The sequence below is a fragment of the Rhinopithecus bieti genome, unplaced genomic scaffold (genome assembly GCF_001698545.2).
Source record: "Rhinopithecus bieti isolate Rb0 unplaced genomic scaffold, ASM169854v2 scaffold_30732, whole genome shotgun sequence".
NCBI lineage: Eukaryota > Metazoa > Chordata > Mammalia > Primates > Cercopithecidae > Rhinopithecus > Rhinopithecus bieti.
The window spans coordinates 1,707,881-1,728,981 of NW_016814045.1; the positions used below are offsets into that span (position 1 = coordinate 1,707,881).

The window sequence follows — 21,101 nt, forward strand, 5'->3', positions numbered from 1 at the left end:
AAAAAAAAAAAAAAAAAAAAAAAAAAAAAAAAAAAAAAATTAGCCAGGCTGTAGTCCCAGCTACTCAGGAGGATGAGGCAGGAGAACCCAGGAGGCGAGGCTTGCAGTGAGCCGAGATTGCACCACTGCACTCCAGCCTGGGCAATGGAGTGAGACTCCATCTCAAGAAAAGAAAAAAAAAAAAAAAAAAAAAAAAAAAAAGAGAGATGTTACACCAAAATTAAATGTGGTGGTCAAATTAGAATAATTATGTCTAAAAACCTCTGCTTCCTATTTCTCCCTTCTTGGATATTGATAATGTATACTGACATATTAAAGGCTCTAAGACATGAGAAAAAAAGTCTATAGCTTTATTTTTTTCGAAATTTTGCTGACAGTAACTTACTATTTTTTAAAATCTAACACCTTGCGTTGGCACTTGTATTTCTGGAAATGCATGTTCCAAAGTTCTGACCTGAGTAGTAACTAGTAGCTAGAGGAAACATTCTCCTGTCTTTATTACATATTTTATATTCCTTAACATACTATATGTATCAGTCATATTTATTCACTCATCATTTATTCAGCAAGTATTTGAGGAACTTCTCTGTGCCAGTAACTTTTGGGTGCTGGGGATTCATCTTTTAAGAGCATATTTTATTCTATTTTCAAAATATATGAAAAACTTAGTTGCTAATATAAATAACAAATTATATGAGAAATAAAAGTATCACAGTGCATAGACTCTTAGAATTTTAAGTCAAGCATTCAGAAGAAATGCAAAATGGTAGACATTTTTCCTTAGATGCCATTAGGGCACCTTGAGCTGAGTATGTACCTTATTTATTGTTGTGACTGTCCCTGGAATACTAACAATGATGCATTTAAATAGCTTATAGTTATGGGTTTTAGAATCAGAAGCAAATAAATTTGAAAGCATTAATTCCAGCCTCCTGCTTTAGCTGAATTTCTATTATCTAAACCAGCCCCTTCAAATGTTTTGAAAATCAGATCATATACAACATTTTATAATCTTCCTATCTTAGGATGTGAATTTAGCATTCACATTCTGGCTCATTTTTCCAATTGTAAAGTGAGTGAGTTGGGTTTAAAAAATCTGTTTTTAGAAGAAGTAGAAAGCATTGAAAAGTTCACAGCCGTTTCAAGCCATATATTTGAATATTAGCACCTGGAAAACAGTAATTCTAATTCTCATTCTTACGTAGCTGGTGCCACATGAGTGATGTCCCCAGAGCTGAAAGAGATTGCCAAGTTAATTTGGTCAAGTGGTTTTCACAAACTATGCATCTTATTAATTATTCCTTTCATTGGCTGGTCTAAACCCAGTTCAAACTGACTTAAGTAAATAAGGACAACAGAAATAAGAATTAATAAATAAATACTAAAAAGTGATTTAGAAGATATTGTTTCACTTCACCTCCGAGTGCAGAGGTATAATTAGCTTCAGGCTTGCCTAGAGTCAGTGGTGCAAACCATGTCACTGATAGCTTAGGCATGTTTGTCTCTCTTTCTGGTTTAGATGGATCTCAAACAGGCTGTCTACTCACTGGTTCCCAGAAGCTGCAGGCTTGCACAATCCTAACAACTAGAAATCCAATAGAAAAAGCATTCACCTTCTTAGTTATCCTCAGGATTGACTCTTCTTGGGCTGCCCTGGTCTTACGCTTATGCTGCAACCAATCATTGTGGTCACGGGAATAGAACAGCCCGATTGGCCAGGTTTGGAAGACGTTTCTGTTTCTGGAGTAGGCAGAGACTGATGATACAGGATAGAGAGTGAGGTGGTGTGCTTTTCCACAAAGGAAATTAAGGTGCAACTACCCAAAGAAGTTGATGTTTGGCAGACAAAATCAACAGTTGCCCATTATATTTATTTTTTTGAGTGAGCATCAACATAGAACCATGAGGTACAAGGTAAACAAAAAGAGGAGTTTCTCGCTAGGTTGGGTATGGGGAGTTGGGGTGGAGAGAGACTCACAGATCTGCTCATTCAGCCACACCTCACAGCTTTTTAGAGAAACTGACCCCCTGTCCTCATTTGCCTGACATGATCTTGTTTTATGTGTGTTGTTCATTTTAATTACTAATGACACCCCCTTTGACTCTCAAAAGTGGCCTGGTTTGCTTAATAGATTTTATGGTCACTAGATCGTGGGGATTCTTTAAGCTTTATTAGTTATTCACCCCAAACATTTGTAAAACTCTTGATCTACACCAAGGCATCCACTTTGATAAATCATACTTCTGTGTTTCATCTGAATAATATGAAAACTTGGAAGAGCTTAACCCATCATCTCCTCTCATTTCCTCTCATTTTACTTGTTTCCCATGAAAATGAAACTTATTATCATTTGATACAATTAATATTTGTTTTTATTTACCCACATCTAACAAATGTTTTGTTCACCATTGTTATTTGAATATCAATCTTTTCCCTGGGATAAATGTTTACCTTTCTGAACTGTTCCTTTGGGAGTTTGCTACTCAAAGTGTGGTCTATGGACCAACACCATCAGCATCACCTGAGAGCTTATCAGAAATGCAGAACTGGAGGCCCTCTAAGTCAGAGTCCATACTTCAACAAGATTCCCAGGTGATCAGCAGACACAGTCAAGTCTGAGAAGCCCGTTGTGCAACAGTGGACTTACACAAGATGTTTTCATTTTCTATTCCATTTTGTCTCTGATTGTCTCATTTTTTTTTTTTTTTTTTTTTTTTTTTTTTTTTTTTGAGACGGAGTCTCGCTCTGTCGCCCAGGCTGGAGTGCAGTGGCTGGATCTCAGCTCACTGCAAGCTCCGCCTCCCGGGTTTATGCCATTCTCCTGCCTCAGCCTCCCGAGTAGCTGGGACTGTGTCTCTGTCTTCAATATTATGGATAAATTATATCTTTCAATGCGGTCTGCTCATGGTAATCTCCTAGGTGGCTTAAAAACTAAGTACCAGGATATACATTTTTAGAGATAGACAGAGAGAGTGGGGATGGGGGGAAAGAGAGAAAGAGAGAGAGAATGCCTGGGCTCCTCCTCAGACCATCTAAATTAGAATCTGGGTAAGGACCACTACACCAAGAGCTCTTTTAGTTAGGATTTATTGGTGGCATACTCTCATTTTTGTGTTTGTCTAAAAAATACTTATGATTCATTATTGCATAATAGTTAGCCAGTTATACAATTCTAGGTTGCTGTTTATTTTTCCTCAGTGTTTTAGAGATTGAAAAGAGTGTCTTCAATTTTTATTGCTATCTGTTGAGAATAAGCTCTTTTTCTCTGTAGGCAATCTGAGTTTTAAATTTCTGCTCAGTACTAAGATTCTCATTGTCTTCAATGTTATGCAGCTTTACTCCACTGTGACTAGATTTGTATTTCTTGTTTCTTATTGTATCTAGGATTTTTTGCGGTTTTCAAATCTGAGGATTCAGGTTTTTCAAAAAGTCCTAGCAATATTACTGTCCCATCTTCTATACATTCTTCGTTATCTAGAATATTAATTGGACTTACACAAGATGTTTTCATTTTCTATTCCATTTTGTCTCTTATTCTTTCATATTTAGAATAAGAGACATTTAATCTCTGTGCATCTGTCTTCAGTATTATGGATAAATTATATCTTTCAATTCTAATCAGTTAGTGAACGTATATACATTGACTTTTTCTATTTCATGATTTTATTTTTTCACTTGAATTTCCATTTAGAACATATCATTTCTAGAAGTTCATTTTATAATCGGACTGGTTTTCCTTGAGAATGTCTTGCCCCTTGCTCATTTTGAAAATTATTTTAAAAATATTTGAATATACTTATAGGCTGAATTTCATAATTTCACTATGTAATGATATTTTCTGTTGTTTCTGCTGAATACTGCTCATGAACACCTGTTTCCTTGTTTGTTTTGCAATTTGAGCAGAGAGTGAGGTTATGTTATCTGGAATTGATCTGTGGATATTTTGTGAGGCCTGAGTTGAGGGTGCATTCCATCCTTGTAGAGAAATTTATGTTGACCTCTTCCAGACTCTGTAAAGTACAATTGAGTTAAGACCACTTTGATTTCTTGTCTTGGGGTTTCCTAAAATATGCTGGTTATGTAAATTTCAAAGCCTCTTTGCCTGAGGGTATGTATTTTTCAGAAGAGATGTTTTCTCCTTCTAGAATTCAGCATTAGATAAACAAAATCCCCTTACCTAGGTCTTTGTTGACTGTCAAAATTTTTTTTCAGTACAATCTTTCCCTGAGGGGAAATGCCCAGCTTTCAATTTTTCATTTTGTTAATGAGAAAAGTGAGGCTCAGAGTTCGACTTGCTGGGAGTCACACTCAGCTTCTCCAAAGCAGACATGAAAACAGGGCCCAGATCTTCTCATCGTCCAGCTGTTTTCTCCTCCAACAAAACAAGCTACAAAAATAACATCATCTTCTTCTAATAAGAATGGCTTCACCTTTGCCTCCAGTTAGACAAGTAACAGCCAGATTCAGTTATTCCTCATGGTTAAGTTTGATGAATTATAGAAATAGGTTACTTAGATATATTTTAAGAATCATAAGAACATAAAAAAGTCATATGAGCTAAGACTTATAGCCCCCACTATTCAGTATTTTGTCTTTTATAGTAGTACCAAGGGACATTGGTGTGACATGATGATAGTTGCCCTTCGTGATATTGTCCTCAAAGGGGGCATCCCTAACTGGGAAAGATCTATCATCCAAGAATTTCTCTAAAGCTGTCTTGAACTCTCATTATATTTTTGGTTTGTACAACCTTAAGGCACTGCTTTATAAGGAATTGATCTTATCCTAGTCAGGACATGGGCTAAATAACCCTGAAGTCCTTTTAAAATATGATTTCAAGTATCATAAATCTTGTTGGATAAGTAGACTCTGCAAGTGGAGGGACTATAGTAGAGTGATACTGAGCTCTGAAGTCAAACAGCCTGTATTCAATACAGGCTTTATCCCTGTGTCCTAACTGTATGACCTTGGGCAGAATCTTTTACTCTTCTGAATCTTTGTTTCTTCTCCTGGACAAGGGCAGTGATTGTAGGGTTATCATAAGGTTACTGGGAAAAATGAACAAAACAATGCATATAAAATTACTTAGCACAAAGCTTGGCATAAGGTAAGCAAATGAAAGTATTCTCAATATTACCATTAGTGATATTGTCATTAGTGTCAGTAGATGGATATCTTCATCCTGGTCACAGACCTCACCAAAAAAGTGCCTGTGATCCCATTTCATATGTTTTAAAACATCTGGAGGTCAAGGGCAGAAGAGGATATAAGAGGGCAAAAAAATGAATTCTTATACCGTGAAAGAGTTTTCAATTTTTTGGATTCCAGTATGTACTAAATAAATCACCAACTTTTCAGCAAACAATTGTTAAAATATCTTTGGATGTGCCATTGTGGGAGTGCTTAATATTGAAAAAGAGAGATATAAACTAACCAAGTAAATAAGGTCACTTGCGGTTCCATTCCGGATTTTACCGTTACATAAATTGACTCTGATATTTGGTTGTTGGGTTTCCTCAATTATTTTATTTTTGCCAAAAAACAAAACAAAGATAATGTGGCATGTAATAGCTCTAATGTTAATAAAATTGAATGTTTTTTTTCCCCTGGAAAGTGGCCTCTCCACTCTTTCTTAAATGTCCCAGTCTGCCCCGACATTTACTTTGCGCTAGTAACAACACTCAATTTTCATTGACATTATCTTCTAAATACAATCAGATCAAAAATCGCCAACATCATTCCCATTCCTCTCCTGCAAGCAGATAATACAGGACAGGGTCTAGCTGATAACTTCCGCTTCAGTAACCTCTGATTCCACTACTTGAAATGCTTTGTGTGGTTTTCTACTGGACCAGAGGCAGAGGTATTTGCGTAAAACAGGCAATTCCCATCAGCAGAGATGGAAGATGTGGCATTTGCCTTTAATTGTACTTTCGTCTTGCTGGGTGCAGGGACTCTGTGAATGGGCAGGTCCCTGGGGGTGACTTGTACCAACTGGAGACTGTGCCAGCAGGGACCTTCCCAGGCACACATTTAGCATTTTTCCCCAGGGATTTGTGCTTAAATCTGCAGGTTGAGAGGAACTGAAGTGAAACTTCTAAGAAATGGTAATGAGCATTTAGGATGTTCTAACTCAGTTCACGTAAGTGTTGATGTGTTCTGTGACAGTTTGAACCCCAAACGAAATCCATGCATGTTTACTGGCAAAAATAGGGAATCGTTTTTCAAAATTTACCATATGAGTAACCTTCCCAGTTTACTTAAGCTCTCCAAGACTCAGTTTCTTCATCTGCAGAATGGAAACAAACATTAATTATGGTATTGAATAAACACATTACATTATTACATGTGCTAAGTTAAAAATCTCAGAATTGCTAATATTAAATATTAATATTTTTAGAATTATTTGAGATTTGGATGAGATCACTCAAGGACAGTGAGTGAGCCCGCCAAAGTCATACTGCATTCCTTAGAAATGTTCCTCCTACTTTATTTTTAAAGTATTATTTTAGAGGGCCTGGCATTTTTATGTGTACTCTTCATATATTACTAGCTTTTCATAATAGTAATCCTAATGTAAGCCTATTCTAGTTTTCTTTTCACAGATGGTCTGAAATATTCATTCTTCTGTATCTGGAAAGCAAAGTGGCCTACTAAAGACATTATATAAATTCAGTCCAAATGCTGTTTGCACTTGATATGCCCAATGTTTGAGGGGGGAAAACATATTGAATTATCTGAATACTTCCTTAATTTGGGGGAGAATAAATTTCCTATGTTGGATTTTTTAACACATTTAAGGTGCTATCCAAGTTTGCCTGAGACCAAAAGGGGTTTCTGGGATATGGCACTTCTCAGCAATATAATTTAGGACAATCCTAGGCAAACTCTATGAGTTACCTTATACATTATAGCTCCCTGTAAATACTGTAAGACACTCAAATATGATGAGCTTTTAAAAATACACAGGTCTTTTGTAAATGCAAAACATTCTTTGGTGGAGAAGGAGAGAGATACATCCTCACATCTGATTTCAGTTGCAAAAATAGCTCAATACTGAGCTAAAACTGGCTTAAAAAGACCCTTGAGTCTGGAGGTGGATACTTTCTTGCTTGGTTCAGTAGTTCACAATGCTTTTGAGGACTACAGAATCTCTGTATTAGTGTTGGCCACATTTGCCCTTGAAGTCACATTAGGCTTCATCTTCAAGCACCTCTCACTGCCACAATGACATCCAAACCAGGAAAGGCAAGTGGGGGGAGGATCTACCTCCAGCATCTATCTTTTTTCATCAGGGACTAAAATTATTCTAAGAATCACTCAAATTTCTCTCATATTTTATTAGACAAAGCCAGGTCATCAGTCTACCTATCAATCAACCAAGTGCATGGAATTATTAGATATTTAGACAAACCATAGGTCATCTTCTGGGCTAAGAGAGGGGCACAGCTTCTCTGAGCACCTGTTAATATGAACAAAAGTGAGATTTGGCCAGGAAAGAAGAGGGGAGGTTGGAGAAACAACTGCTGTCTACTGAGCAGACAAACAACAGGATCTGCCATTGGCAGCAGAGAGGAGATCATCGTCTCACTAATATCCACTCTTGTTCTTTAGGCAGCCGTTTATCTCACTGATAAAAGGGCTTCTTGCTGTTGATTTCCCACGTGCCTGGGTATAATGGGAATATGGTGCCACCTCCTACTGAATGGCATGGGTCGTGAGGGCCAGGGAATTCACATGAAACCTCTACATATCTCAGTTTCTCTGTCTGAGAACTTAAGATATGGCCAGCAGCCTCCTAAACGAGAAGAGGCATCTAATCAAGGAAAGCACAGTAAAGAACTCTTCATTTTGAAGTTTATTTCTTGCCTGCAAATCAAATAAGATACTGATCTTTCATCTCAGGAGAAAGTCTTTCATTGGCCCTTTGATGGCACAATTCTCATAACAAAGTCTCCAACAAAGAAAATATAATCTGGTGTTCTCACCTTTGAAAATCTCCTGCACTCCCCAAGTTGCTCCCTCTAAGTGAGCTGAATGTGTATACTCTTCCCTCTTTCCTGGGGCTGCTTTGTTTATTTAAGGATGAGAGTTCAAGGTCATTGAAGAAAATCTTTCTCAGCTCCACCAAGAGTCCCCTTATGAAAAAACAGAAATCTAGCTCTTGTGTAAATGATCAAATCCTTGTTTAACAGAGACTTACCTTGTGATATCAAGGTTTGTTGTCTGATTTATACTGCTTATGACTCCTGTGAGGGTGTTATGAGGTTTCGTGAACTAATGATTATGGAGTTTAATATTTTTTTAGAAACGTTCCACAAATGTTAAATGCTATTACTCCTTGGGTCACTCCCTGTTTGCATTTAATATAACTTCCTGCATCATTCATATGCTGTAATGGAGAAGCAGATTCCTGGGACATTCCCTGTCTACTTAGGAATAAACAGATATCAGTGCAGCGTGAGGTTGCATTTTCATTTTTGCTTTTAGATGATTCCTAAAACCATTCTGAGAGACCCTGAATGAAAATGATGTGGAAATTTCTGATAGTAAAGCCTTAATATATGCACAGTGGCTTAAAACTGCAATACCAGAACTTTGGGAGGCCAAGGCGGGTGGATCACTTGAGATCAGGAGTTCTAAACCAGCCTGGGCAACATGGTGAAACCTCATCTCTGTAAAAATACAAAAATTAACTGGGTGTGGTGGTGCACCCCTGTAGTCCCAGCTACTTGTAAGGCTGAGGCCGGAAAATTGCTTGAACCCAGGAGGCAGAGGTTGCAGTGAGCCGAGATCCCCCACTGAACTTCAGCCTGAGTGATGGGAGTGAAACCTTGTCCCAAAAATAGATAGATAAATAAATAAATAAATAAATAAATAAATAAAATACTTAATCAGAAGTCAAAGAATAAATTAGCTGCAGAAGATGCACCATTTAACTGAGCACACACTTGGCGTAACAATAAGCTGATTCTTTTATTTGGAATTTCCAAACCGAACTTTAAAAATAAAGTAGGAGGAGCATTTCTAAGGAATGCGGTATGACTTTGGTGGGCTCACCATTCTCAGTGTTTACATGCATCCTTGAATGTGCTGCTTTATACATTTCTCTAGCAGTTTGTGTTTGTGTTCAGATGTACAAGGATAATAGATATGGGAAAAGAGTTATGCATTTTAAAATTATACTGTTTGTAGATTATGGGGAAAATTCTTAATAAGAAGTAAAAAATTAGAAAATGTTCATTTAATTGGTTTGGTGTGTATAGCTTTTGTTCAAAATAAATGTGTGAACATATCTTGCTCAAGAAAAGCAGCATTTAAGAGGGAAACTCATCAAAATGATGGTTCTATCCTTTGAAGACAGTTAAGGTGGAGGAAGCATAAAGAAAAAGAAAAACACAAATTAGTATTGGCACAAATAATGAGCTTAAACAAAGCTACAACTCTCTCATTCACAAATATTATATATTGTGCTTTTTTTCTCTGATATCCCACCCTTGGCTCCTACTTCTCATTCCTGTAAACAGCAGTGACACATCACACCTGCTGAACTTTTTCACCTTCAACTCCAAATTAGGGGAAACTTGGCTTCATACTGATAGTACTTTACTGGGGACAGAGGGCAGGGTGGCAGGTCGGGGAGTGAGTGCCTGTAATTAAGCAAAACGGTTTAAAGTGTAGCTTTCTTAGACAAACCAATGGTTGTAAGTTATAGCTGCTCTTTACTTGCTAATAATTGCAAAATCTATTGCTGCCATTTCTGAGGTTTTTTTTTTTAATAAAAGACTATTAAAATGGAATAAAAGCTTAATAAGTAGATTAGTTAGAACAATAGTCCTCATGAGAATGTTTTGATTCTGAGTATAGCTGCTAAAGATAACCCTAAATGCAATCAGGTTTAGCTCCCTGCATGCGTGAAAGGAAGGTAATACCCTCAGAGATTTTGCCAACAGATGACATTATTTTTAAGTGTCTCTTTCTACATTTAAATTAGTCTTTCCTCTGGGCACCTGCAACAAAACCTTTGTTAAGAATCACCAGAGAAACAGAGCGCTGAATAAATGCTCAGTGGAAAATTATTTTTGAGAATTTGGTTTCAGATGTTTCACATCAAAAAGATGGATGGCAATGCATCCAAGAGGGAGAGCTTTGTGATCCTTCTCTGTCCTTTTTGTAATTTTAAGGATCAAAACTCCCAAGGTGTCCAGAGATAAGGACAAAGGGAGCCCTGCAATTTTACTAAACATATACACATTATAAAGGGCAATGTGATCCAGTGTCAATGAAAGTGTGTCCATATCCTGTCCTTTTTGTTTCACTTTATTAATTTCATTCCTTTGGCCAGATATTTATTCTCTCTCTCTCTCTCTCTCTCTCTCTCTCTCTCTCTCTCTCTCTCAATTCTCTCTCTCCCCCTCTCTGTCTCATCACATTTTTTTCCATGCACTAAAAGACTCATATGAGACTCAGGAAACACTCATTCACAGACTTGGTCATTCAAGTTGCAATGAATGTTACTACCCAAGAATGTTCTTCAGATAGGATAGCACAGACAATACTGAGAGTCTTCATTACCTCCTGGGACATGCACGTTCACAGTGAGCCTGCCTTCCAGTTCCTGTCTCTATCCCTCCATGTTTTTCCTTGGAAGGTATTTTCTTTTATATTTTCCAATGTCAGTGCCCTCTAGATTACACATGCTGTTTTCAACAGCCTGCTGGGCAAATCTATTATGTTCCAAAGAAGTAGTCTGTTTTGCATTCCTCCTTGCCACTTTTCCTTTCCCGTTCAGTTCATCCTTGCTTCTTTTTTGCATCCCAAGCCATTGCATTTACTCGACTATGTAGGAGGGACTGGGAAACCCTGGCACTATCCCAAGTATGTAGGTTTATAAAGTCCCCTGTCACCAAATTAATTAAAGGGACTCTTTCATTTGCCTGTCTACACACACCCAAACATGACAATAAATGTGTAATCTTGTAACTTTTTTCTTTTTTCCCCACCATTTGAATTAAGCCTTTAGACTCATAGTTATCAAAGTATGGAGGATATAGAAGAAAGACATCACTAATATGATTTGTTCTGACACACACATACCCCACCCCATAGTTCTGTAGCACTGCTTTATGAGGATAATGTGAATTAAAATGAAGTTTATGTTGAGACTATTTTACTGTTGTATAATAGCCCTGACATAAATGGAGAAGCATTTGAGAGTCCATCAGCCAAGGAGTAAGCTCATATTTATTTAGCATAGTCATAAAACAGATTAGGTATCAGTCACTCACACTATTATTTTGAACAGTAGAATTTTATAACCTGACGTTTTAACATTTTTCTCAAGCATAACTAAAGTCAGAGTCATCTGGAGACTTTATTGAACTACACAGACTGGGCCCCACTGCAAGACTCATTAACAACTTGAGTAAGGCCCAAGCTGGTCGATATTTTTAGTTTCCCAAGTGATTTGACATTGAATTGGGCATAAGAACCATGAAACTAGACTTATAAAAATAAATATTGTATTTTATAGTGATCTGTTATGTATGTCTTTATGAATAAGTGTGTGCCTATTATAAATATCCATTTATCATCATGTTAATCCCTTTAGAACACCTATAATATAGGTATAGTCTATATAAATGAAATCTTCAGCTACAGATATATATATATATTTATAGCTATAGATTATATCTATATCTATATATAAACAGCAGATATCCATCTATCTATCTATATATAGATATAGATAGATAGATAGATAGATAGATCTCCAGAAATATAGAATGGGCATAGATATTTTCCTAACAATTATACACAATTCCTGAATGATACATTCTGGTTATAATATGGAAGTTACGAATTCTCTGGGATATAAACATTTCAGTAGTCATGGTAATGATCTTTTACGGAACTCATTCTATGTGCAGTGTGCTGGGATAAATGTTTTTCATGCATTATCTCACTTAATCCTCACAACAAACCTGTGAAACTAGTGCTTGCATTTCTGCTCCAGTGTAATATATGCATCCTTTAAAAATCTTGCAATGTGCAAAATTATGCAGTGAAAACAAACGAAGATGATTTATAGTAAATCTGTGTTAGAGCAGACCATTCAAAACCTATACAAACTGGTAACTAGGGCATCAACAAAATGAAAGACAATTTTATAAAATAACAAAAGACAATTTTATAAAATAACACACTGACAGAGTATCATAAATTTCTGATTCATTTGTGTTTGTGTGGGTATATATATATATATATATACACACAAGCACACACACACATATATACACACACACACATATATATACACCTTTATTTTATGAATATATATACCTTTAATAAAAAAAGATAAATTGATTAGAACCTGATTAAATATATACCTCTAACGAAATAAAGATAAATTGATTAGAACCTGATTCAATATAGATTCATTCCCCTTGACATAAAACTGAGATCCAAGCATGTGGCCTTCTGATGATCTAACCTCAAGTACTAGAGGGGTGAATGGATCACATACATACCCCACAGGCAAGCTTCCTAACCCATCATTGCTCTTAGGCTTTCAATAGAAGCTTAGAATCAAATAATCTTATGTGATACTCTCCAAAGAAGGTTTGGCATTGCAATATATTCCACTGGTTATTTAAAATAGATCTGTGTGATCTGAAAATCAAACTGGGTATTAACACGGTGGATTCCTAAACGAAAGTTTACTTTCACAGATGTGAGTTCAGGTGTTCACACAGGCGCCTGTTTCTCTTGGAAAAGGACTTTTGACAAATGATTGACCCAAGGACAAAAGAACAAGAGTGGTGTGACAAATCATTCCAACAGAAAATATTTGCTAAGGAAAGCTAATGAAAAGTAAGCCAAAAATTAGTTAGTTTTACCCTTCTACCCTCTCTGTCAGGCAAAGCAAAAAAGAAAAGAAAAGAAAAGAAAAGAAAAGAAAAGAAAAGAAAAGAAAAGAAAACTGATGATTTCTCTAACTCTTAATAACTTATAAGAGGAGCCATGCCAGTTCTCTGGAGATACCAGCACAACCTACCCTCCAACCCCCCACACACACCCAGAATTCCAAAAGATTCCAATATCTTTAAGGCTTTATATTAAAAGCTTTAAACAACCATGTCTGTTATGGCTTATAGCAGTGCTACCAATGTGTAGATGCTACTTATTATATGGCCATTTCTATACATGTACCTGTAGGTAAGACTCCATAAAATAATTTAGATTATATTTTATTATTTAAAATCTTTCAGGTTTGGGGTGATGGAAAATGTCTACTATGTATTGTTCAGCATTGTTTTAATTTTTGCAATGTGTATATACTGTTTCAATAATCATGAAAATAATAAAGTGATTCTAATTTTAGCATAAAAGATGATTCCCATTAACACTTTTATGTGACCTGACCCCTATGCCAAAATAAGTTTGCTTAGTACTCAGCGAGAAGGATGCTTGTCCTCTTAGTTGTCTACTGGGGAAGTTCTCTGAAACATCATTTGTCTCTACTAAGCCCTTGACATTTGTTCCTTCAACTAAGATGTATAGAACATCCACTATGTACACTATATATCAAGTACTTGAGAATGTGATGACCAGGTTCAGTATTTAGCATACCAAATGCTTGTAGGAGCATCGGAGGATAATAGTCAATGATTGAAAGGAAAATCCAAATCACTGCTCAAATACTCACTTTCAGGCTGGTGGTCTCAGAAAAGGGGGTCAAGTTTAGAGACCCCAATTGAATCTACAGCTTCTATTAAATTTCAACCCTAGGGACACCTTTTCTCCAATACCTTATTTTTTTTTTAGTGTAGAACAATTCATATTATATAAACCCTTCTATTGACCTGTCTCTTTGAACCCTGCAGGCACTTGACAACTAATGAATAAAATAATATTGTGTGCTCTTGGGGCTACTGCAGACTCTTTTGTGTCTATAACAGCTCTTATTTTTCCAGCTGCTGGGAGAGGATACAACATGGTGAGAGGCTGTGCAGAATAACTGAGATAGCATGGGCTAAACCCCAGGGGCACTAATGACATTGTATCCACAGAGCAAAGTTAGAACGTTCTATAATGATGTCATTAGACTCCTGAAAAAGCTAACTTATTGCTGACTAGAATTTCTCCATTACATTCTCTTTAAAAGAGGAATAAACTCCAGGGTGTGTAGCTATGTGTGGGTATTCACATTGAATAGCTGCCTCCAGTCACTCTGCTGAAACTGGCTGACCTTCTTGCATGCAGTTTAGTCAACTCAGCTGCCCTTTCGATGAAGACAAATGAATTTCCAGGATTATGCAGGTCAGGTCACCTGAGGTCAAAAACTGATTATGCAGTCATGCCATCACCTTTGTTCTACCTAGGTATCTTTGAACTTTTATTCTTTAGGTCCTCACCTTTGATTTGGCGCCCCCAAAATGTTTATTCCTGTGAAAGTACATATGCAAGTCAAACACAGAAACCCACAACTGATGCCTCTAACATATTCAGATTTTTTCCCGTGGAGGCAGATATGCAAAACTGACAGTCAAAAGCACTTATTTGAAAGGCAGAATTGCAGTAAAGGAAAATAATAATAATTTTTAATGGACATTAAAAATTTGAGATCATGTTTCTACTGCTTATAACTTGAACTTGGATAAGTTATATCATCTCTGTATGTCTCAATTTCCTCACCTGTCAAGTGGTGGCATTAATAGCACCTCCCTCTTGGGGTGGATCAAGTGAGATAAAGATTTAAAGTACTTAGTAAGTATTCAGAATGTGGAACATGCAAGAATAACTATACGTGAACTTTATCAGAGGAGCATTAGTTAACAGAAATGTTATCTTTCTAAACCCAGAATTTAGGTTGTGTTTTTATACTAGCTGGTCACATTGTCAGCATTGAAGCTTTTATAAATGTGTTCTAGCAAAACACCACAATTTTTACATTGTTGGGCTCTGTTGAGCTCTAGCCCCAGAAAACTCCAAATTTGCATTTCTCACATTTGCCTTCTTCATTTCACTGTCTCAAAAAACAAATGCAAGAAAGTAAATCTTCAACTTAGAACACCCATTCTGTCAAACTGATGTGCTGTCTGATGAATGGTGAGAAAAAAAGAAACACATCACCCCAGGAATATGTAAGCTCTCCAAAAATATCAAGTAAGCCCAATGCCAATATAATATAATGAGATTTTGTAAGCGCTTATAGTCTAACAAGATTGGCATGGTTTATTAATGGGCTGTACATCTTTAGAACTGGGAAGACAAAATGCCTTGTTTCCTGTGATTTGGTGTGATACACAAAGACTTTTGATATCTGCTGATATTTAAATGAACCCAAGGATGTAGAATTTGATAGTAAATAGTTGCATGAAGTTCTCAAGAAGAGAATCTATTTTCAGATAACAGTGATCCTCTGCTTCCATTGATAATCTTGGAGTCTCTAAAATTATGTGAACCCACAGTACATTTTTGTACCATGTGGTTGAGGCTAGGTCTGAGTGTTCAACAACTTGCTATTGCAATGGTCAAGTATCACCAAGACTGCCTGGCTTTAATCAAAGCATCCCTGGGGTCATTTGAAAACAACCATTTACAGAAACTGTTGACATTTTCTTGACCACATGTTTTAATGACTTTATATGGGAGGTAATCTTGAACAGTGGATAAAAAGGTTAGAATCCCAGCTCTGCTACTTAAAATTTGGTGGCTTTATTTCAGGGTCTATATCTTTCTATCAACATAGTGGGAAAAATAATAGTACCTAGCTCAAAGGGAGTAAATGAGTTCTGGTACACGTCCAGAATGAAAACAGAAGCAATTGTTACATTAAGTCAGAGAGTCACATTTTCATATAGACAGTACCAGAAAAATATTGTTAAATCCAAATAATACTTACACAGGAAACTCATCTTCCCTCCACTTCCCCACGTTATCCCAGTTACTATACACTCCTCAGATTACTTGGGTAGTACGTGAACGTCAGAGATCAGTCTGACTTTCAAAACTGTAGGAAAATTTACCTACCCCATGAAGCCTGACAATGACCTAGAACAGGCAATGTGAACTCTCAAGCCCATTCAAGGAGCCAGATTTTTTTAAAGCCATGTTATCTAAGCCCTGAATCACTGTAGCAACCCTTCATTTACACAGTACATTCATTCCACACATGGACAAATTTTCCGGAATATGGATGTTATAGGTATCACTGTTTTAGAGACAGCCCATGGTGTTAATCTTTGATTACTAATATATTTTTTTACCTCTGCTATCTTCAATTTGTACTGCAGCCTGTTTCTTTACCCAGATTTCTTTTGCTTTGAAATTAACCATCTTTATCTCACTTGTTAGTCCCCTTGTTTACTCTTTCTTTTTTATCCATTGCTAAACAATTATCCCATAAACCAGCTCTAAAAAATAAAAGACAAGATGTGGTTCCTGATTTAATTAGGAACATACAGTCTGGGTGAAAAGGGAAAACTCAGTACACCTGCTCTTTATAATTATTTTCTAATGCCTGGTACTCAAGAGTACTTTGACAAATCAGAAAATGAACTTGAAAATGTGTACAAAGCAATATGGCAAGTATAAAGCTATCCTGTCACACATAGAATATACACATTTGTGTCTGCCCCAGAGAATAGTGATCATGGTTAAGGGGTTTCATTCAGAGAAAGAAGACTTCCTGGAAAAAGAGTGAATGCATCTGTTTCAGAAGCTAAAAAGGCAGCTTTGGGCTGACAGTTCTTTTATGAACAGTGACTGCTACCTGCTGCTTTATTCTGCATTCATCTCTCATAAATAATATGTTTTTAATAAGCCAATGTATCTTTTGTTGCAACAATGCTTCCTAGAATTAAACATTCATTTCCCTCACTTTCAAAATGCCCTTGAAAGCAATGTGATTATACTGGGTCTTTCTTTGTGACTCTTATGTGTTTTGTCATCAAGAAAAAGTCAAGCTAATTAAACTATATGAGGACAGTGCACCCGAAAATGACCTCCTGAAGTCAGCTGCTGTCTATAGGTAATTCTCTCAACTAAATGTATGCATGTTGGACAACAAGGGCACCAGGCGGTCAGTGGCCTTTCCCTCTGCACTCCATGCAGACTCTTCCATCTGCCTTTCCACACGTGGAGGACAAAGGAATGTCATCAAGTCTCTTTTTCAGTTCCTGGTCTAACAGCGAATACTTGTTTAATAATATCACAGTGTTTCTAGTTACCTCAAGGGAATAATATAACCTGAAATGATTCCCTAAACAGAACTTATTTTAATTATTCCTAATGATAAGCAAAATTTTACCAAACGATTCTTTAAAACAAAGAATCGCATTTGCTTTGAATATGTTATTAAGCATATTGCTTATTACACCACAAATAAAGATCTTCTTTACAAAGATCTTCAAGGAAACATTTCTTATGACAGTACTGGAATAGATGAGGTAAAGAACAACTGCTTTTTTTTTTTTTCTTTTAAGACATTGTTATTCGTTAGAATGAGAGTAGTTTTTGGTTTCTCTCAGTTGGTAGGGAAATCAGGGCAAACCTTTTGCTGTCTTCCTTCAGAATCTGTCAGAACGCATTGTGGCCTGTATTCTGTGTACTAACCTTACCTGTTTTCATTTGGTTTTTCCAACTTTGATTCCCCACCCATAAAGCATCATCATTTTGTAAAATTTTGCTTTCAACATAGATTTCTATAGGAAGTATCAAGTGGTTTTGGGGATCTTTAATTCCAAAATATGGTTTATATATTTAATATGATAGTTTATATATGATAATTATATATGATATTTATATAATGATTTTTAATATATTTTATATATAATTACAGAAAATGCTATAAACCTATTTATTAAAATATCAGAGATTCTAAGATAAGTTTGAATAAAATATAGTTCAAATTATTAATTTCTCTTCTCCAAATTTAACAGATCCAAGCTACTCCACTATTTATAATATAGAAGAACTAGAAATAGTCTAAAAGTTAATCAATAGGCAATTGGTTAAATAAATTGATATGTTGATGTAATAAAATAATAGGTGACTGCCGAAATGATGATATAGAATAATATTTAAAGATAAGGAATTATATTTTGGTATATTATAAATTTAAAAGGACAGGTCACAGAGTAGTCTATGACTGTTTCTGTTATGCACAAGAATAGATTTTAATACATATGCAAATACATGCAGAAAAGATTAAAAATATCTGCCATAAAATTATGACTATCTCTAGATAATGGAATTACAGGTGATTTTCTATTTATTTTATTGTTGTGATTTTTATTTTGCATTTCCTAATTCTCTATGATGAACACAAGTCATATTTGTAATCAGGGAAAAGTAAAAGTCTGAAAAAGCCAAATATGAACCACTTCTTGTTATCACACATAACAGATTAGTTCTTCCTTTTAAAATAAGTCATTAAAAAGGATTCTTACATACTCAATGCAGGGCCTTTTTTACTTCAGTGGCAATGGTATAGTGCCTGAAGATTGGTAAAAATAGCTAATAAGCAGATTCCGTGCACAGATTTATCCTTTTCTTCCCTCTGTCCTCCCACTGGAGTCTGTGTTTCTGTCGCAGCACTTGTTACTTTGAAGTCCAGTTATTTGCTTATTATCGTTTGATTCCAGCCCCAGCCACCCATTAGACTGCATTTCATTTGAGGGCAAAGATGAATCGCATTTTTAGGCATTCCATAAATGTTTGTGGAGTAAGTAAGTGTGTGGCTGAGTGAAAGTAAAAAAAGAAGAAACCCTTGGTGCCAATCAGGCCAGAATAGCAGCAGACAAGATGCCTTCTCTCACAGCCAATTTTCTTGGCTGACTTTGTCAGTATAATTGCTTCAAATCTGTATTTTCTCAACCTATCTAGCTTCAGCCTCAATGTTGAATATTGTATTTTCCCTCAAAGAATGTCAATAAAGATTTTATTTTTTTCAATTACTGTTGCATAGAATGTTCCCCTTTAGGAAAACTAAAATTTAATAACTTTTCTTCGGGAAAGTTGACGATCTCTTTATTCTCGCCATGATGACTGTAGTCAATCAGGAGTCAGTTGGAAGCCAAGCTGAACATAAAGTGATTAAAAGAAAACCAAAACACAAATGCACCCTCTTGAAAACCTAATCACATTATGAAGCTCTAAGCATGAGTTATGAGGTAGCTGTGGCTGGCTGGGTTTTGATGAAGTACCCATAATTTCATATCAGCTGCCACAGGACTTTCTGACTTCTCTCTAACTTTAAAATATGATTTACCCTGTTATCATCTACTTATACAGTCTTCAAGATCTACCTAGGAATAAATAGTATTAATAACATTCTAAGCTATATTGCTGTAAGATTCTTATTTTTCCGAATTCATATGGTAAAATTCAAATGATAAAATAAAGTAGGTAATTCATTAGATTTCAAAGCTCTGGCTATTAAAATAAAAGCATTTTCTCAATTCAGAAATCCTGGCATGAATTCATATGTTATCAGCAAGCACTATAGATGTACTTCTTTTGAAAATATGTACATTATTTTTATTCACTTTAGATTAGAAGTAATTTGATTTACTTAGAGTTAAGCGAGTATGTGGTAGTGATTAATTTCAACGTAATATATTAATAATTCCACTCTTAACCAGTTTTCTCACTTGGTACTGCATGCAAATCTTTATTTTTAAAAAGGTAATTTAATAGGAAAATCTTTGAAACTAATTTCTTAGGCAGTTTCAGTTATTAGAAATTGATACTTTGATGTTATAAGCAGTGTAGATTTCTATTGTGGATCAGTATTCTGTGAAAAGAGTTACTTATATTGATGAAAAAGCTAAAGTATAGTCAGTGTCCCTATGTGTAGAAAAAGGAAGGCTGAACCTTCTTGCAATGTTCACCTGGAATAGCCTGGGAGCTTTTCTAGAATGAATGAAGCATTTACGGCTTATGCTCCATCATGGTGGTGGTGCTTTTTTAAGTCAGCTCTTTTCATTGGTCAAGATAACCTTTATTTTAAGTGAACATACTTTTATAACCATCTGGTTAAGTGTCATCAGTCTGTCTCTGCATTACCTCCCCTTTTCCTTGTTAACTCCTTACCCTGTGTCTTTAAGACACAGATTTTGGAGAAAGTATTTCCCAGCCTGTAGCGGACTTTCCTTCTCAGTGCTCCCATAGGCTTTGCAGCTGAACTATTTAATTCATCACTCCATCTTCCAACCAATATTGAGCCCATTTAATGCCAGATACAGTATTTGGCACTGGGCATGGTGATTAAAAAATGATGCCTGCCTTTATATGACTTACGGACTTTCAGGAAAAAAAAAAAATAGCCACAAGTAGGGACTTCTGGGAAAAATTATGCCCTAACATAGAATAAGTTAAAAAAAAAAAAATCCCTAAGAAAGAGTTGGGGAAAGGTTTCCAGGTAAAAAGGCATTATAAAGACTGGGGGCAAATGAAGGAGCGATGGTTCACAAATCAGAAGTTACAGGCCAGAGGGAGAAGGCTAGAAATGAAGTGGGGAGATTGAAAAGGGTGAGATATTGGGAAGTCCTCTAAGTTACAGTTAGAATGTTATCTTAAAGACTGAGAAATATCTTAAGCAGGGAGTGACACGAGGAGATGCACAGTTTAGAAAGCTTAGTTTGGCCAAGTTGTGGAAAATAAATAGACAGGACCTAGTTGAGAAGCTGTAGATGCTATAAACTGGATGAAAGAGGACGGTGGCCCAGATTAGCAGAAGAGTGTGGAGATGCAAAGTACTGGACTGAGGCCAGTAATGCTTAGGAAATGGCAGGACTTCGAGATAAAAACATCTATCTACCACACATCCTTGTCATTCCAAATTACAATTGCTTATTTTGCTAGATCCCCTGTGTAACTGAGTTTTTTATAGGCATTTTTATAAATCTGGAACCTAACTCACTGCTTAACACATTTTAAGTGTTTGGTGCACATTAAGGAATAAACCTTGATTGATTCTATGTCGTAAACTGTCTTTGAATGATGTTGTTTTTAGTGTATCCGTGCCTCTAGAAAACAGTTTCACTGAAATTGTAAGAGAAATGAAGTTGTGATTTGAGTTGCTAACTACGAA

General features: G+C 36.0%; 1 protein-coding gene across 1 annotated transcript in view; it reads left to right on the forward strand.

The window, feature by feature from the left end:
* Nucleotides 1–21,101, forward strand: part of TENM2 (teneurin transmembrane protein 2) — a 1,242,216-nt gene that overhangs the window by 611,430 nt on the left and 609,685 nt on the right.